General features: G+C 44.6%; 1 protein-coding gene and 1 long non-coding RNA gene across 10 annotated transcripts in view; one reads left to right on the top strand and one right to left on the bottom strand.

Annotated features, from left to right (window-relative positions):
* Nucleotides 1-1,043: 1,043 nt before the first annotated feature.
* LOC147378036 (uncharacterized) lies at nt 1,044-2,885 on the bottom strand. Its single transcript, XR_015144091.1, has 2 exons — nt 2,763-2,885; nt 1,044-2,209 (listed from the first exon to the last, which is right to left on the bottom strand). It is a non-coding gene; the product is annotated as an uncharacterized LOC147378036 (long non-coding RNA).
* CFLAR (CASP8 and FADD like apoptosis regulator) overlaps nt 1,813-14,932 on the top strand; it is a 58,870-nt gene continuing 45,750 nt past the window's right edge. For 4 of the 9 annotated variants that reach the window (XM_086346011.1, XM_086346000.1, XM_086345984.1 and 1 more), the window contains exon 1: nt 1,813-2,063. The gene's annotated coding sequence lies outside the window, so the exon portion shown is untranslated. Of the gene's footprint in view, nt 2,064-2,529; nt 2,621-3,085; nt 3,330-11,582; nt 11,919-14,932 lie in introns of those variants that run through there. The other 5 variants (XM_086345993.1, XM_086345976.1, XM_086345982.1 and 2 more) reach the window with 4 other exon arrangements.

Raw genomic sequence — 14,932 nt, 5'->3', positions numbered from 1 at the left:
TCACTATTTTTTTTAAATAAAAATTCATTTATACTGTCTCTTCTTATTATACAATTGCCTTTTCTGATGTTTTGTTTTTCTTTTGGTATAAATTTGAATTACTGTCTGGGATTATTGCTTTCAACCTGTTATTTGCTTTTGTCCTTTAGTATTCTTGTAAGACACATCTGCTAGCAAAAATTCTCTCAGTTTTTGTTTGTTTGGGAAACCATTTAACCTTATTTCACCAACTTATTTTCATAAGATTGTTTCTTGGAGCACTTTGAGTATGTTATGATATTGCCTTCTGGTTTCTCTTGTTTTTCCTTAAAAGTCAGTTATTAATCTTACTGGCATTAACTTGTAGGTCATGAGTCATTTTTCTCTTGCTGATTTCAAGATTTCTTCCTTTGACTTTCAGCATTTTTGCTATGTTGTGTTTGTAGATCTCTTGCATTCATCCCATTTGGAATTTGTTGAGTTTCCTAGATATGTGAGATAGTTTTTCAATAAATTTAGAAAGCTTTTAGCCATTAATTTTTGAATATTTTTTCTGTTGCTTCTTCACTCCCCTGTCCTTCTAGTACTCCTACTATGCACATGCTGGTGTTCTTAATGATGTCCACATTTCTCTGAGGCTCTTTTTATTTTTCTCTGTTCTTGGGAACATAATCTCTATCTATCTATCTTCAAGATAGCTTATTCTTTCTTCTGCCAGTTTGAGTTTCCTGTTAAGCCTCTAATAAAGTTATTTTAGTTATTGTACTTTTCAAATTCAGAAATTTGTTTGCTTCATTTCTATAATTATAAAGTCACATCCCTGCTCTAGGGGCTAAATATATCTCTATTGATATTTCTATTTGGTATGACATTATTGTCATATTTTAATCATGCTTTTCTTTAGTTTTGTGAACATGCTTATAATAGCTACTTTGAATTATTTTTCTGATAAATCCAACATCCTGTTGCTCTCAAAGGCATTTCCTGTTCCCTATTTTCCCGATGGTTGGATCGTACTTTCCTGGTTCCTTGCATGCCTCATAATTTTTGTTAGAAACTGGACATTTTATTTTATATTTAAAAAAATTTAAACAGTTTATTTTCTATTGGGATATAGCCAATTAACAGTTTTGTGATAGTTTCAGTTGAAAAGCAAAGGGACACAGGCATACATATACATGTATCCATTCTCCCCCAAACTCCCCTCACATCCAGACTGCCACATAACTTTGATCCACATGCTATACAATAAGTCCTTGCTGGTTATAAGTTTTAGATACAGAAGGGTGTACAGAAAACTGGACATTTTAGATAATATAGCAACTCTGGGTACTTGTTTACTCCTCACTCACCAGCCTCCAGCAACCTCTTTTATTTATTATAAGCGTGCATGCTTATTTGTTTAGTGCGTGACTGGATTACTTTAGTGAAGTTTATCCCCTCCCACCTCCAACCCCCACCCCTTAAATTTTGCTAAACCTCTTCTGATGTTGTTATCTGGTATTATAGAAATCCAAGTAGGGCTCTGGGAAATGGAATATTTCCATTTGCAGTTATTTTTGCAACTTTCCTGTAAGTTTAAATATTTTTCAAGAAAAGTTCAGAAACTTAAAAAAAAAATCAGAAGAAAGTAGTTGTGAGCATTAAAGCATATAGCGCTTTTACATTTGCTATTTATTATTTTCCAGTACATCAGCAACAAAACTGCTAGTGCTTGTTGCTAGAGACAACTAGAACTGCTTGGTAAGCAACCGCCCAGAGTTCATAGCAAACACGTAGAGAAGTAAAAACAGGAACTAGACGACAAGGGGGCTGTGGCCTGGCACCGGTTCTACTGGAAGGGCGGGTGAGTGGGGTCTAACACAGTGAATGTCGGACCATCAGACTTTCATAAAGTGAAAAGTTTTTATAGGATCAGAGACAAGTCCAGGGAGAGGAAGCCCAGAGCGCTTGCGGACTGGACAGGAAAGCCACGTCTGCTTTCAGACTTTCGGTTTCTTTTTCTCCATCTTGCCTGCGGATTTTCAGGCGTCGGAGTGAAGTCTGGGCTGCAGCCAGAGGAGAGCCTCACCGCAGGCTGGACGGTAGGTGCACCCCCCCACCCCCACCCCCGACCCTCCCACGTTGCCTCTCGAGTTCACCCGGACTGGCGCTTCCTGGCACTGCGCCTGGGCGGGGGTGTGGGGCAGGGGGCAGGGGAGGGGTGGGACTTCTAGCAGGTGACTCAGTCCTGTAGAGAGAGAGAGAGAGATATATATATTATGTTCATGAATTTTTAAGTTTTTAATTGGAGGACAGTTGCTTTACAGCGTTGTGTTGGTTTCTGCGGAACAACAACCAAGAATCAGCCATAAGTATAGAACATCCGCTCCCTCTTGAACTTCCCTCCCACCCTCCAGGCCCCCATCCCACCCCTCTAGGTCCTCACGGAGCGTGGGGCTGAGCTCCCTGTGCTATACAGCAGCTTCCCACTAGCTGTTTTACACATCGTAGGGTATAAATGGCAATGCTACTCTCTCAGTTCCTCCCACCCTCTCCTTCCCCTCGTAGATCTGTTATCTTCGGTTTGCCCCCTGGGCCCTAGACCAGCTGGAGCTGCCCCAATTCTCTGGAGGGCCGCCTGAGTCTCCCAGGATCCCAGGTACCCGTTTGGGCGCGGGATCGCCCAGACCCAGAGACTCGCCCAAGAATGAAGCCCCAGGACCGCAACTTTGGTGGCAGATCCCCAGTGTTTTGCAAACTTTGCTTAGGGACATCCCGAGGGTTGCTCCCTTCGGCGTGACCTGATGAAAAGTCTGGCAGCTTTCCTTTGGCAAAGTTGATGAGAACTGGGACTTTCTGTCCTGTAGTGTGTCTCCGCGGAAGCGTCTGCTAGGACGGGAATTTTTACTCTTTTGCAATAGCCTGGTGAAGTAGGTTAGGGCTGCCCTTTCTTAAAGCAGTGTGTGATGTGTGTTTTGGCAAACTGGAAGAACAGCTTCCCTTAGGAAAGTTCGCAATGACTGATGGATAAGACTTTTTGTAGAGCCTTGAAATAAACTTGTTCCTTCCTCCCCCGCTTTTTCCCTTAATAGGACCTGGGGAATGTCTGGTCAGGGCTTTTTTTTTTTTTTTTTTTTAATATTAACAGTGGAAGGCAACAGAACAAAGGCCACTGAAATTCAGAACAAGTTTTTAGTTGAAGGTTACAGGAAGTAAGTTCAAGGACGCCAAGGTTCTCCAATAGTTTCATTTGTTGACATTTGAAATTTGTTTACACATTGAGACGAAGAGCCAGTAGGGAGCTTGTTGGACACCGACAAAAAATGATTTAAAACTAGGATAGAGCTCTCAGGGTTGACCTGCTTCAGGTAAGAGATTTCAGATAAGATAAACGGAGTTCTGGGTAATTTCCCTTCAGTGATTCCCCTGAATAATCTTTAAAAAGTTTCTTTGGGAGAGCCAAAAAAAGAAAAGAAAAGAAAAGAAACTTGGCCTAACTCCAACACTTAGAAAAAAGACTAGGGTTTGTAAGGGAATTTTGAATGTGTTTGCCCTACAGAAGTTGCATTTTTAGTGTTAACACTTTTGTTCTACTTATAGCTTCTGGGTTGGACATCCTGATTAGAATGGTTTTTCCTAAGGACTTCATGTTTTATATTTGAAAGTGACATTTGCACTTCATTTAACACTGTTATTTATCATCTGGCACCCGCTCTCCAAGGTGAATCCACCTGCAGGCCCACAGGGGCCCCTTGCCCCTGCCCCCTGGAAATCTTGCACAACTGGAGAGTTGTGAGGGGATAGTCATGGGTAGTTTTTCTGAGTGGTGGCAGTGGACTTGTTCATAACTGAAAAGGAAGTATAGGTTTGGTCCCTGGGGTGACCTCAAGTCCCATTACCAGCAACGGCCATGCCCACTGCTGTCTTGGTTTGAGACAAGTAATCCCCCCACCCCCTGACCAACGCCAGGTGGGTTCTTTGCCCACACAAGGCAGAGTCTATTGTCTGGAGAGACAGCATGTAATGTGTACCTGTAGAGTTTTTAAGGTGTGGGGGCAAAGCGGTCTGGAGCAGGAAGTTTGTTTTGGGCTGTGGTTTCTGGCAGGCTGCCAGGCAGGAAGCCCACAGGAGCTTAATGCTTGCCTTGGAAGCCACAGCTAGGTGTGTCAGATGTTGTCCTCCAGTTTCTGTTCTGTCCGAAGTATAGTAAATCCTCAAAGTTCCATTCAGAGAGAATGTTGGTAGGTCCAGTTCGTTCCTAAGTCCAATAAAGTTAGCCTGGGTACCCAACTAACACAATTGGCTCTACAGTGGTGGTGGTGGTTTAGACGCTAAGTCGTGTCTGACTCTTGCGAACCCATGGACTGTAGCCTGCCAGGCTCCTCTGTCCATGGGAATTCTCCAGGCAAAAATACTGGAGTGGATTGCCATTTCCTTCTCCATGGCTATACAGTACTGTACTGTAATAGGTGTACAATACTTTTCAAACAAATAATACATAACAAACACAAAACCAAAGCTTTCTGTTTTGTTGTTGCTCTGGGGTAAATGATATAGTCATTAATCTTTTTTCTTCTTTGGTTTTTTTAAATCATCCATTCTTCAGTTTCTTTTTTTAAATTTTAATTTGTATTTTTTATGATAGGTCAAGAATTCTCTTACTTTCTTTTCTTTTTAATTTTGACTGCACCGAATGGCATGTGGGATCTTGTTCCTCAATCAGGGTTGGTATGATCTCAGGTGGCCTCAGCCTGCAGTGACTTGTAGGGGGGCTTCTGTTCTCCAGCCAGAGATTGAGGCTGGGTCACAGCAATGAGAGCACCAAATCCTAGCCACCTGACCAGCGGTCAGTGACAAGGCCCTGGTCCTTTGGTTTTGAGGAAAAGAATTCCCACAAAGACAGAAAGTAATGAAACAAGTTAAATATTTATTTGGAGGAAAAAGAGTACCATATGTGTGAATAGACACACGGGCAGACTCAGAGTGAGAGTCCCTGAATCTTGCCCTTGTGGCAGTTTTAATCACTGTTATGAGACATTTCTTCTGGGTTTCCTTTGGCCAGTTATTTTGACTTGCCTGGTTCAGAGTCTGTATTTGGTATATCTCAAGATCCTCCTCCCATGTGTGTGTATGCATTCTTAGGTAAAATAGATTCTATCACAGAGGTGTTTGGGTAGACTATCTCTTGGCCTTCTTCTCTTTTGACCTCTAAGTAGCCTTTCTGCGCATGTATAGTCTAAGAGGTCTCCTGACTTTGAGAATGAGAAATGTGTGGCCTGCACAGGGCCCAGCCTCCTCGCTGTCTCTTTTTTTAAGGACTAAGTGATATCATTTATATAGTAAACATATACTAGTCTATTCAGGAGATTTATGTGGGCTGGAATCATTCAGGGAGCCTCAAGGAGTAGAGAAACCTGAATTAGAAACCTGAATTAGGCTTTGAGAAAAGTTTGCCTGCGTGCTCAGTCGTGTCCAGCTCTTTGCGACCCTTTGGACTGTAGCCTGCCAGGCTACTCTGCCCATGGAATTTTCCAAGCAGTAATACTGGCATGGGTTGCCATTTCCTTCTCCAGGGGATATTTCTGGCCCAGGGATGGACCCCATGTCTCTTGAGTCTCCTGCATTGGCAGGTGGATTCTTTACCACTATGTCACCTGGGAAGCTGGAGAAAGGTTTAGATATTAATTTAGAGGTGGAGAGTAAAGAGGACATTCCAGATGGAGGCAAATATTCTTGCAAAGTTACAGAGTTAGGACAGAGATCAAAGTATTAGGGAAGGAGTGGGGGACAGTCCAGCTACATTTAGGAGTTTACCTGCTATGTAAGTTTTCTGTGGCTGCCCTCAGTCTTCCTTTCTTAATTGTCCTGCTATTCTTGTCTTAGAGTTTCTGTTCACAGGGAATGACTGTCCTATCACTTTACTCATCTTCCTCCTGCTTCAGAACCCAAGCCTCTTGCACTGAAAGCACAGAGTCGTAAACAGTGGACTTTCAGTGATGTTCCAAGAAAACATTTTAAAGCTTACAGTACAGTACTTTGAAAGTACAGTAGTCCAGTAAATAGTTGGCCTACGGGGGCTGGCATCAAGTGAACGTCCTGGGCTTGTGATACTGCACTACCGTATTCGATACAGTGTGTGCCCTCAGTCACTCAGTCATGTCCGACTGTTTGTGACACCATCGGCTGTAGCCACCAGGCTCCACTATCCATGGACTTTTCCAGGCAAGGATACTGGAGCAGGTTGCCATTTCCTACTCCAGGGAAGCTTCTCAAACCAAGGAATTGAACCTGCATCTCCTGCATTGGTTGGCAGATTCTTTACCACTGAGCCAACAGTGAAGCCCCCATTGAGCCTCTCCTAGTTCTTAAACAACAACATTGTTACCCCATAGAATTGCAAAATCTTCCTTTCACAAGCTCTGTCTCCTGGATCTGACAACCAGGTTCTAAGCTTGTTTCTCATTCTACCACCATCTTCATCTTGCGTCCTTGTAGATGATGTAAGGATGAGTAGGCATGACCCAAGTGCCCGCCTGCTGGGGCCCTGTGATGATGACCAGTCTGTTCAAGGCCTAGGAGGGTGAACTTGGCAGTCCTGGCCAGGACTCCTCTACAACTTAATGTAGATGAGTGGGAGCTTACCACATATGACAATACTCAAGAAGAAAGTAGGTAAGGGAGGGGAGATAATTTTGGGTGCTTGCGCTCTCTAGGGGAAGTTTGCCCTAGTGAAAATTTGCTTTGATTCAGGAGGAGTGGGGCCACTGCATTAAGTAGTTTTCCCTAGTGACTCTGCTCATGTTTCAGTATGGTTAGATGACTCACCATCTCCTTTTGGTCTAGATTCTTTCTCCTTCTGGGATTCTTTCATTCCCGCATTTTCTGCAGCCTGTATCCAGCTATTGTGAATCAGAGAAGTGATGTGAGGTAATGTTATGTTGAAATTTGTAGGAGTTTCCATGAGAGTCATGGGGCTGAGCTTCATCAAAGAACTTTATAAGATATACCTTCTAATTTTATGTCATTTTATAATTGAGATCAACTATAATTTCTGGGCAATTTGCTATAATTAAAATGTATGATTGGGAAGCCAAATATAATAATTTTTTAATGCATCCTCTTAGTCACTGATGGGCTTCCCTGGTGACTCAGTTGGTAAAGAACCTGCCTTCAATGTGGGAGACTCGGGTTCAATCCCTGGGTTGGTAAGATTCCCTGGAGAAGGGCATGGCAACCCACTTCAGTATTCTTGCCTGAAGAATCCCCTTGGACAGAGGGGCCTGGTGGGCTACAGTCTGCAGGGGTTGCAAAGAGTCGACACAACTGAGCGACTAAGCACAGCACAGCCACTGATACATTATGTATTTTCATATACATAATGTATCAGTGGGTAAAAGTATGCATTAAATATTAAATTTAAAAAATGAAACATATGAAAAATTTAAAATGCGCAATAAATAATTCCAAAGTGGAATGCATTTATGCTTCTGCTTTAATACATGGTCTTCTAGACCGTTTCTGCAGCATTCCAGAAGTCAGGACCCACGTGACGATCTGTTACTAAGCATGTTATTTTAAATAGTGGGCACAAAATGCCATCTTGTGTACTGTCTTAGGGTTAAAATGCCTATGGATGGAGAAAAGCTGCTTTTGTTATATTGGCTGCTCAAATTGCCACACACAGAGCCCACACCCACAGGTCCTGTACACAAATGAAGGAGGAGGAGCATGGGTCCTGTGACGTCCAGCGTGGACGCACTGCACTCCCATAACGTGGTCGGGAGCATGTGACCCTGGGTCCTGTGACGTCCAGCGTGGACGCACTGCACTCCCATAACGTGGTCGGGAGCATGTGACCCTGGGTCCTGTGACGTCCAGCGTGGACGCACTGCACTCCCATAACGTGGTCGGGAGCATGTGACCCTGGGTCCTGTGACGTCCAGCGTGGACGCACTGCACTCCCATAACGTGGTCGGGAGCATGTGACCCTGGGTCCTGTGACGTCCAGCGTGGACGCACTGCACTCCCATAACGTGGTCGGGAGCATGTGACCCTGGGTCCTGTGACGTCCAGCGTGGACGCACTGCACTCCCATAACGTGGTCGGGAGCATGTGACCCTGGGTCCTGTGACGTCCAGCGTGGACGCACTGCACTCCCATAACGTGGTCGGGAGCATGTGACCCTGGGTCCTGTGACGTCCAGCGTGGACGCACTGCACTCCCATAACGTGGTCGGGAGCATGTGACCCTGGGTCCTGTGACGTCCAGCGTGGACGCACTGCACTCCCATAACGTGGTCGGGAGCATGTGACCCTGGGTCCTGTGACGTCCAGCGTGGACGCACTGCACTCCCATAACGTGGTCGGGAGCATGTGACCCTTTCTTCCTTTATCTCTTTAGAAGCTTCTGGATGACTCTCTCAGGCACTTCATCTTCATATCTCAGTGGGGATTCCCAGACACCTGAAAGTTCCAGGTTTACATGCTGCTTTCTGCAGCTGGGAAGGCAGGCTTCTCCACATTGCTACTCAGTGGTTTTGTATTGCTGGGAAATTACATCTGCTTGCATGCTGTGGGTCAGTGAACATGACTTGCTCTCCTGCCTCAGTGAACATGACCTGCCATGCCATGAGCAAAGCTGTACAAAGAAGGGAATACTAAGTGTATCTGTCCTGGAATAGGTTTAAGTATGCCGGGGACCAGTCATACTGGCAGTTATGCTACTGGGAACGTTACGTGCTTTTGATACCAGATGGTTTGCTGGCAAAGCTGGCATTCTGTGAGAAACATTGAAAAGCCTGATAAAGTGACATTTTACTGTCACCTACTGGGGCTATGCTGGGTGCCACAAAGCTTTATATACATAATATGGTGATTGAACAAAGGAGCTACTGACCAAGTCTGGGTGAGTTCTTCCCAGAAAAGCTTTACATGTAGGAAACACTTCAGCTGGCCCTGCAAGCTGAGCATGGTTTTGCCAGGTAATCCAGGCAAAGGTGCAAAGGTGTGGGTAAGAACTCCTTGTTGAGGTTGGTTTGAAGCCAAATGTGCGAGGTGTGTGTTAATGAGAGGTAAAGGCAGGTGCCAGACCTGGAAGAGTCTTGAATGCAAAGGAAATTGGAACCTGCGATGGGAGATAGGAGTCATTGAAAGGTCTGAAGTTAGGACAGTGCTTTGGTCCAAGCATGAACTTCAGAAAGTTCATTCTGATAGATCTCTTTGGAGATGGGGAGGCCACAGGCAGGAGGAACAGACAGGCCAGCGAGAAAGATGGATGCTAGGGCACCCCCTCATTTAAGAAGCAGGTACAGAAAGAGTGCTGAGGGGTTGGAGAAGGTTAGAGGGAAACAGTGTAAAATGTAGTGGTGTGAAGTCAGCCAAGGGAGAAGAGTTTCAAGGAAGAGTATCTAAATGCTTGGGTAAAAAATAACTTCCCTGTGACCATGGATTTGGCCACTAGGAGGCCACCAAGGCCTCTAGAAGAGCACCATCAGGTGAGGACACTCGGGTGAGGCGAGTGAGGCACTCATTTCAGGCCCATCATTTAAGGGGGTGTGAAAAATCGAGATAAATAATATTTTAATGCAAGATTTTGAAAAAATTGACATGAATGCCAAAAATCCATGATGAAGAAAATATCAGAATTCTCACTAAAGACAGTATCCACATTAATGAAGTTTCCTTTGTTTCAGGTTCCAGTATGGCACTGAGTCTCACTGTGTAAAGGGTGTGGGGTGGAGGGGACACCTGTGGAGGCATCTTGAGTTAATTGAGACACTGAAGGACCTGAAGCACGTGTTGCAGTCTCTCCCTTTCTGAAATCCCAGCTTCACATGAAAGGAGAAAGAGCGAAAGACTGGTTAAGTCCAGGGGATCTCAGGCGGAACGGGTTTTTTTGTTTTCTTTATTTTTAAGATGGAAGAGAATGAACATGTTTACAAGCTGAAGGAGGAGGAGTCCCTGAAGGTAGAGAGAGGTTGATGAAAGGGTGGAGACAAGAGGGCAAATGGGGAGTGGATGGCCCAGGAAGGTGTGGGACAGCAGGGGAAGGTGGAAGGTTGCAAGAGATCACTCAATCAACTGCAAGGTCAGTCGATGAGAAGTGGCTCCAGCGTGTGGTGTTTGGATAGAAGAAAGCTGTGAGGGTGGAAGGGGTGAAGGGGCTTTTGAAAGGAACTGACCGCAGTCCTGAAATAGCATGCCAAGCAGCAGTAAGGGGCCAGCTGATGTTGAAAACCACAAGAGTGTGGGATGATTTTTCCCATCCATTCAGCACGACTTCTACTCTAAATCTGTGAGTGGTGGACGCTCACCATCTGAGGATGGGATGCTGGCGTGACCATCCCGGTTTGCTGATGAGGAGCTTTGTGGACAGTGGAAATTTTAGTGCTCAAACTGGAAAGTTCTGGCATACCAAGGTATTGCAGAGCTGGTGGTGAGGAGGCAAAAGGGCAAGAGAATTGAGCTGCTAGCCAGAAAAGGGTTTGTAGCCCTTGCTTCTAGGTCCTATTTGGGGAGCTAAGAAAGTGAGGCCGTTGCCTTGAAGCGAATTCTGAAACTCTTTTCACTCATTCAAATACTAATTGAGTGCTTACTAGGAGTCAGGCACTGGGGTCTGTGCAGAAGATCTAACCACAAAGAAGACAACAGTGTTCTCTTGGAATATCCTTCTGTCAGTTGGTGTCAGTTGGTGCTCAGGACCCGTTCTCACTTAGGTCTAAAGAGTGGAAAACCACAAACTGCATTTCCCAGACTCCTTTATAACGTACATGTGGGCAGGATCTGTAACCAAGTGGAGGAGAGACCAAGTAGCTGGCTGCTCTTATTGGTTTCCCTGCTGGCAAGCAGGGCAGTGGTGATGGGGTTCAAGCAGCACATTGTTAAGTCCAGTCACCAGCTGTGGGGACAGAGGAGGCAGATGGGGGGCTGATTGACCCTCTGATCTTGGGATCATTGACTGAGCTGTTCTTTTTTTTTTTTTTTTAAGATTTCTTTATTTTTGGCTGTGCTGGGTCTTCCTTGCTGGATGCGGGCTTTCTCTAGTTGTGGTGGGTGGGGGCTACTCTTTGTTGTGGTGTGCAGGCTTCTCATTGCAGTGGCTTTTCTTATTGCAGAGTCACAGGCTGTAGGGCACATAAGCTTTAGTAGTTACAGCACATGGGATTAGTTGCTCCCTGTGGGATCTTCCTGGACCAGGGATCGAATCTGTGTTCTCTCCATTGGCAGGAGGATTCTTAACCACTAGGCCACCAGGGGAGCCCCGAGGTGTTCTTCAGCTCTGTGCTACTGTTGACAGCCTCCTGCGTCCCCACTGCCTTGGCCAAGACGAGGTCTTTCTGGGAGCCCTGGGAATCTTCCTCAGAAGCTCAGTTAGGAGACCATTCCTCAAGTCCTTACAGCACTTTTGTAAGCTCCTGTATCCACCTATATCAATGTTTTTCAAAACACCTGGAGTGGTTTCTTCTTCTAGAAGCTGACACCCTTCCCTTTCCATTAACCAGTGGAAAGGAACCCTTATGACTTACATCTGCTTTATTTGGTGTATTCAGTGATCATTCGCAACTATTGAGAAGTGAAACTGAAACTGCTCTGACTCTGAAGGTGGGGGACAGTTTGTACCATTGTGGAAATTTTGTGTGGGTGAGGAAATGAAGGAGAGACAGTCATTAAATTAAAATTTGCCAGAGAGGGGGTGCCAGAAAGGGGAATTCCTTAAAAATTCTAGAAGCACACACACAGCTGCCAGTTTTGCCCTGCTGGGAAAGGTGAATGACTTAAGACAGTGGGCGTGAAAGAACACTAACAGAAGTCTCAGTCACTCGGAGGGCTGGGTTTTTGAAAGAAGGAAGGAGAAAGAATTGGGCTTGGACAGCTCCTTTGTCTCTGAGTGAGGTGAAGCCGTTGACTTCAGAGGAGGTGTGTGGTGCTGAACTAGGCAGCTCAGGCAGGACGGGGCTGGTAAGTAATGAGCACTCTCCTTTCCCCAAACTCTAAAGAACTCATTCTACCTGCCACCCCCCTCCCCATCCCTTCTACCCTATCTTTTTAAAATATATATTTATTTGTTTTTGGCTGTGCTGGGTCTTCATTGCTGACTTTTCTCTTGTTTCGGAGAGCAGGGACTATTCTTTAATTGCTGTGCCTGGGCCTCTCATTGAGGTGGCCTCTCCTGCTGCAGAGCATGGGCTCTCGGGCACTTGGGCTTCAGTAGCTGGGATATGTGGACTCGGTACTTGCAGCTCCCGGGCTCTAGAGCACAGGCTCAATAGTTGTGGCCCAGTGGCTCAGTTGCTTTGTGGTATGTGGGGTCGTCCCAGATCAGGGATCAAACCCAAGCCTCCTGCATTGGCAGCTGGATTCTTTATCACTGAGAAACCAGGGAAGCCCCCCTTCTACCCTATCTCTTGAATCATGTTAAATAAAATTGGACTTGTTCTTTTTGATGGTAACTTTGGGATGCTTCTAGGCTTTCTTGTTCTAAGGATTGTCTATGTATACACCAAAAAAGCTCTGAAGCATTTTCAATGCTATGAGATAGTTTCTATATGGCATGCTCTGGTTGTTTCTATGCAGTACTTGTTAACTGAACTGGTAAGGGCTACATGCAGTAGAGAGAAAGAGAAACTCCTTTTTTTAGTTCAAGAACATATAGGGTTTCCTTTTAGCTAATTATTGTCTTCTAATTTTGTTGCACTGTGGTCAGAGAATGTGGTCAGAGGTGTATTTATTTTACTGTCTGTATATCTATTGCTGAGCATATGTAGTAAAATATTACAAATTTAGTCACTTCCCCTCTGAATTTTTATCTAGTGATGTTTTGTTAATCCCACAACAGAAACCAATTTTCTGTGTTAATTATTCATCATTATTATATGTTTTAATATTTTAATACACATATCCCTAAACAATATATGGTATTGTTACTAACATTTAGGGTCTTATGTAAGTTGAGAGTGCTCAGCATGTGTGCATGCTCAGCTGCTCAGTCGTGTCCAGCTCTTTTGCGACCCCCATGGACTGTAGCCTACCAGGCTCCTCTGTTCATGGGATTTCTGAGGCAAGAATACTGGTGTGGGTTGCCAATTCCTTCTCCAGGGGATCTTCCCGACCCAGGGATTGAACCTGCATCTCTTGTGGCTCCTGCATTGACAGGTGGATTCTTTACCACTGCGCCACCTGGAAAGCCCCAAATTATTACTAACATTAAAGATCTTCAGTTCAGTTCAGTCACTCAGTCGTGTCCGACTCTTTGCAACCCCATGAACCGCAGATGCCAGGCCTCCCTGTCCATCACCAACTACCGGAGTTTACCCAAACTTATGTCCATTGAGTTGGTGATGCCATCTAACCATCTCATCCTCTGTCATCCCCTTCTCCTCCTGCCTTCAATCTTTCCCAACATCAGGGTCTTTTCAAATGAGTCAGCTCTTTGCATCAGGTGGCCAAAATTTTGGAGTTTCAGCTGCAACATCAGTTCTTCCAATGAACACCCAGGACTGATTTCCTTTAGGATGGACTGGTTGGATCTCCTTGTAATCCAAGGGACTTTCAGGAGTCTTCTCCAACACCACAGTTCAAAAGCATCAATTCTTCTGTGCTCAGCTTTCTTCATAGTCCAACTCTCACATCCATACATGACTACTGGAAAAACCATAACCTTGACTAGATGGACTTTTGTTGGCAAAGTAATGTCTCTGCTTTTTAATATGCTCCCTAGGTTGGTCATAACTTCCCTTCCAAGGAGTAAGCGTCTTTTAATTTCATGGCTGCAATCACCATCTGCAGTCATTTTGGAGCCCCAAAAAATAAAGTCTGACACTGTTTCCCCATCTATTTCCCATGAAGTGATGGGACCAGATGCCATGATCTTCGTTTTCTGAATGTTGAGCTTTAAGCCAATTTTTTCACTCTCCACTTTCACTTTCATCAAGAAGCTCTTTAGTTCTCCTTCACTTTTGGTGTCATCTGCATATCTGAGGTTATTGATATTTCTCCCGGCAATCTTGATTCCAGCTTGTGCTTCTTCCAGCCCAGCGTTTCTCATGATGTACTCTGCATAGAAGTTAAATAAGCAGGGTGACAATATACAGCCTTGACGTACTCCTTTTCCTATTTGGAACCAGTCTGTTGTTCCATGTCCAGTTCTAACTGTTGCTTCCTGACCTGCATATAGGTTTCTCAAGAGGCAGGTCAGGTGGTCTGGTATTCCCATTTCTTGCAGAATTTTCCACAGTTTATTGTGATCCACACAGTCAAAGGCTTTAGCATAGTCAGTAAAGCAGAAATAGATGTTTTTTTCTGGAACTATCTTGCTTTTTCGATGATCCAGTGGATGTTGCCAATTTGATCTCTGGTTCCTCTGCCTTTTCTAAAACCAGCTTGAACATCAGGAAGTTCACGGTTCACATATTGCTGAAGCCTGGCTTGGAGAATTTTGAGCATTACTTTACTAGTGTGTGAGATGAGTGCAATTGTGCGGTAGTTTGAACATTCTTTGGCATTGCCTTTCTTTGGGATTGGAATGAAAACTGACCTTTTCCAGTCCTATGGACACTGCTGAGTTTTCCAAATTTGCTGACATATTGAATGCAGCACTTTCACAGCATCATCTTTTAGATTTGAGATAGCTCAACTGGAATTCCATCACCTCCACTAACTTTGTTCATAGTGATGCTTCCTAAGGCCCACTGGACTTCACATTCCAGGATGTCTGGCTCTAGGTGAGTGATCACATGATATGATATGCATGCTTTAGCAACTTTTTGCTTTAGCAGAAATATTTGTTTTATTTTTTGTCTGTTTGTGAGATTCATTCATAGTTCCTCATTTTTCATGGCTGTATTGTATTTTACAAAGGACTGGGACATTTTATTCAGTCTCTTTTAGTAGACTTGTAGGTGGTTACCATTATTGTGTGCTAAGATTTACTGATGCTTGGAACATTATGTACATGTCTTGGTGTTCTAAGAATT

Source organism: Bos grunniens, chromosome 2 (assembly GCF_055505025.1).
Source record: "Bos grunniens cultivar Pamir isolate PY7600 chromosome 2, Bosgru_T2T1.0, whole genome shotgun sequence".
Classification (NCBI taxonomy): domain Eukaryota; kingdom Metazoa; phylum Chordata; class Mammalia; order Artiodactyla; family Bovidae; genus Bos; species Bos grunniens.
This window is presented reverse-complemented; position numbering and strand designations above follow the sequence as displayed.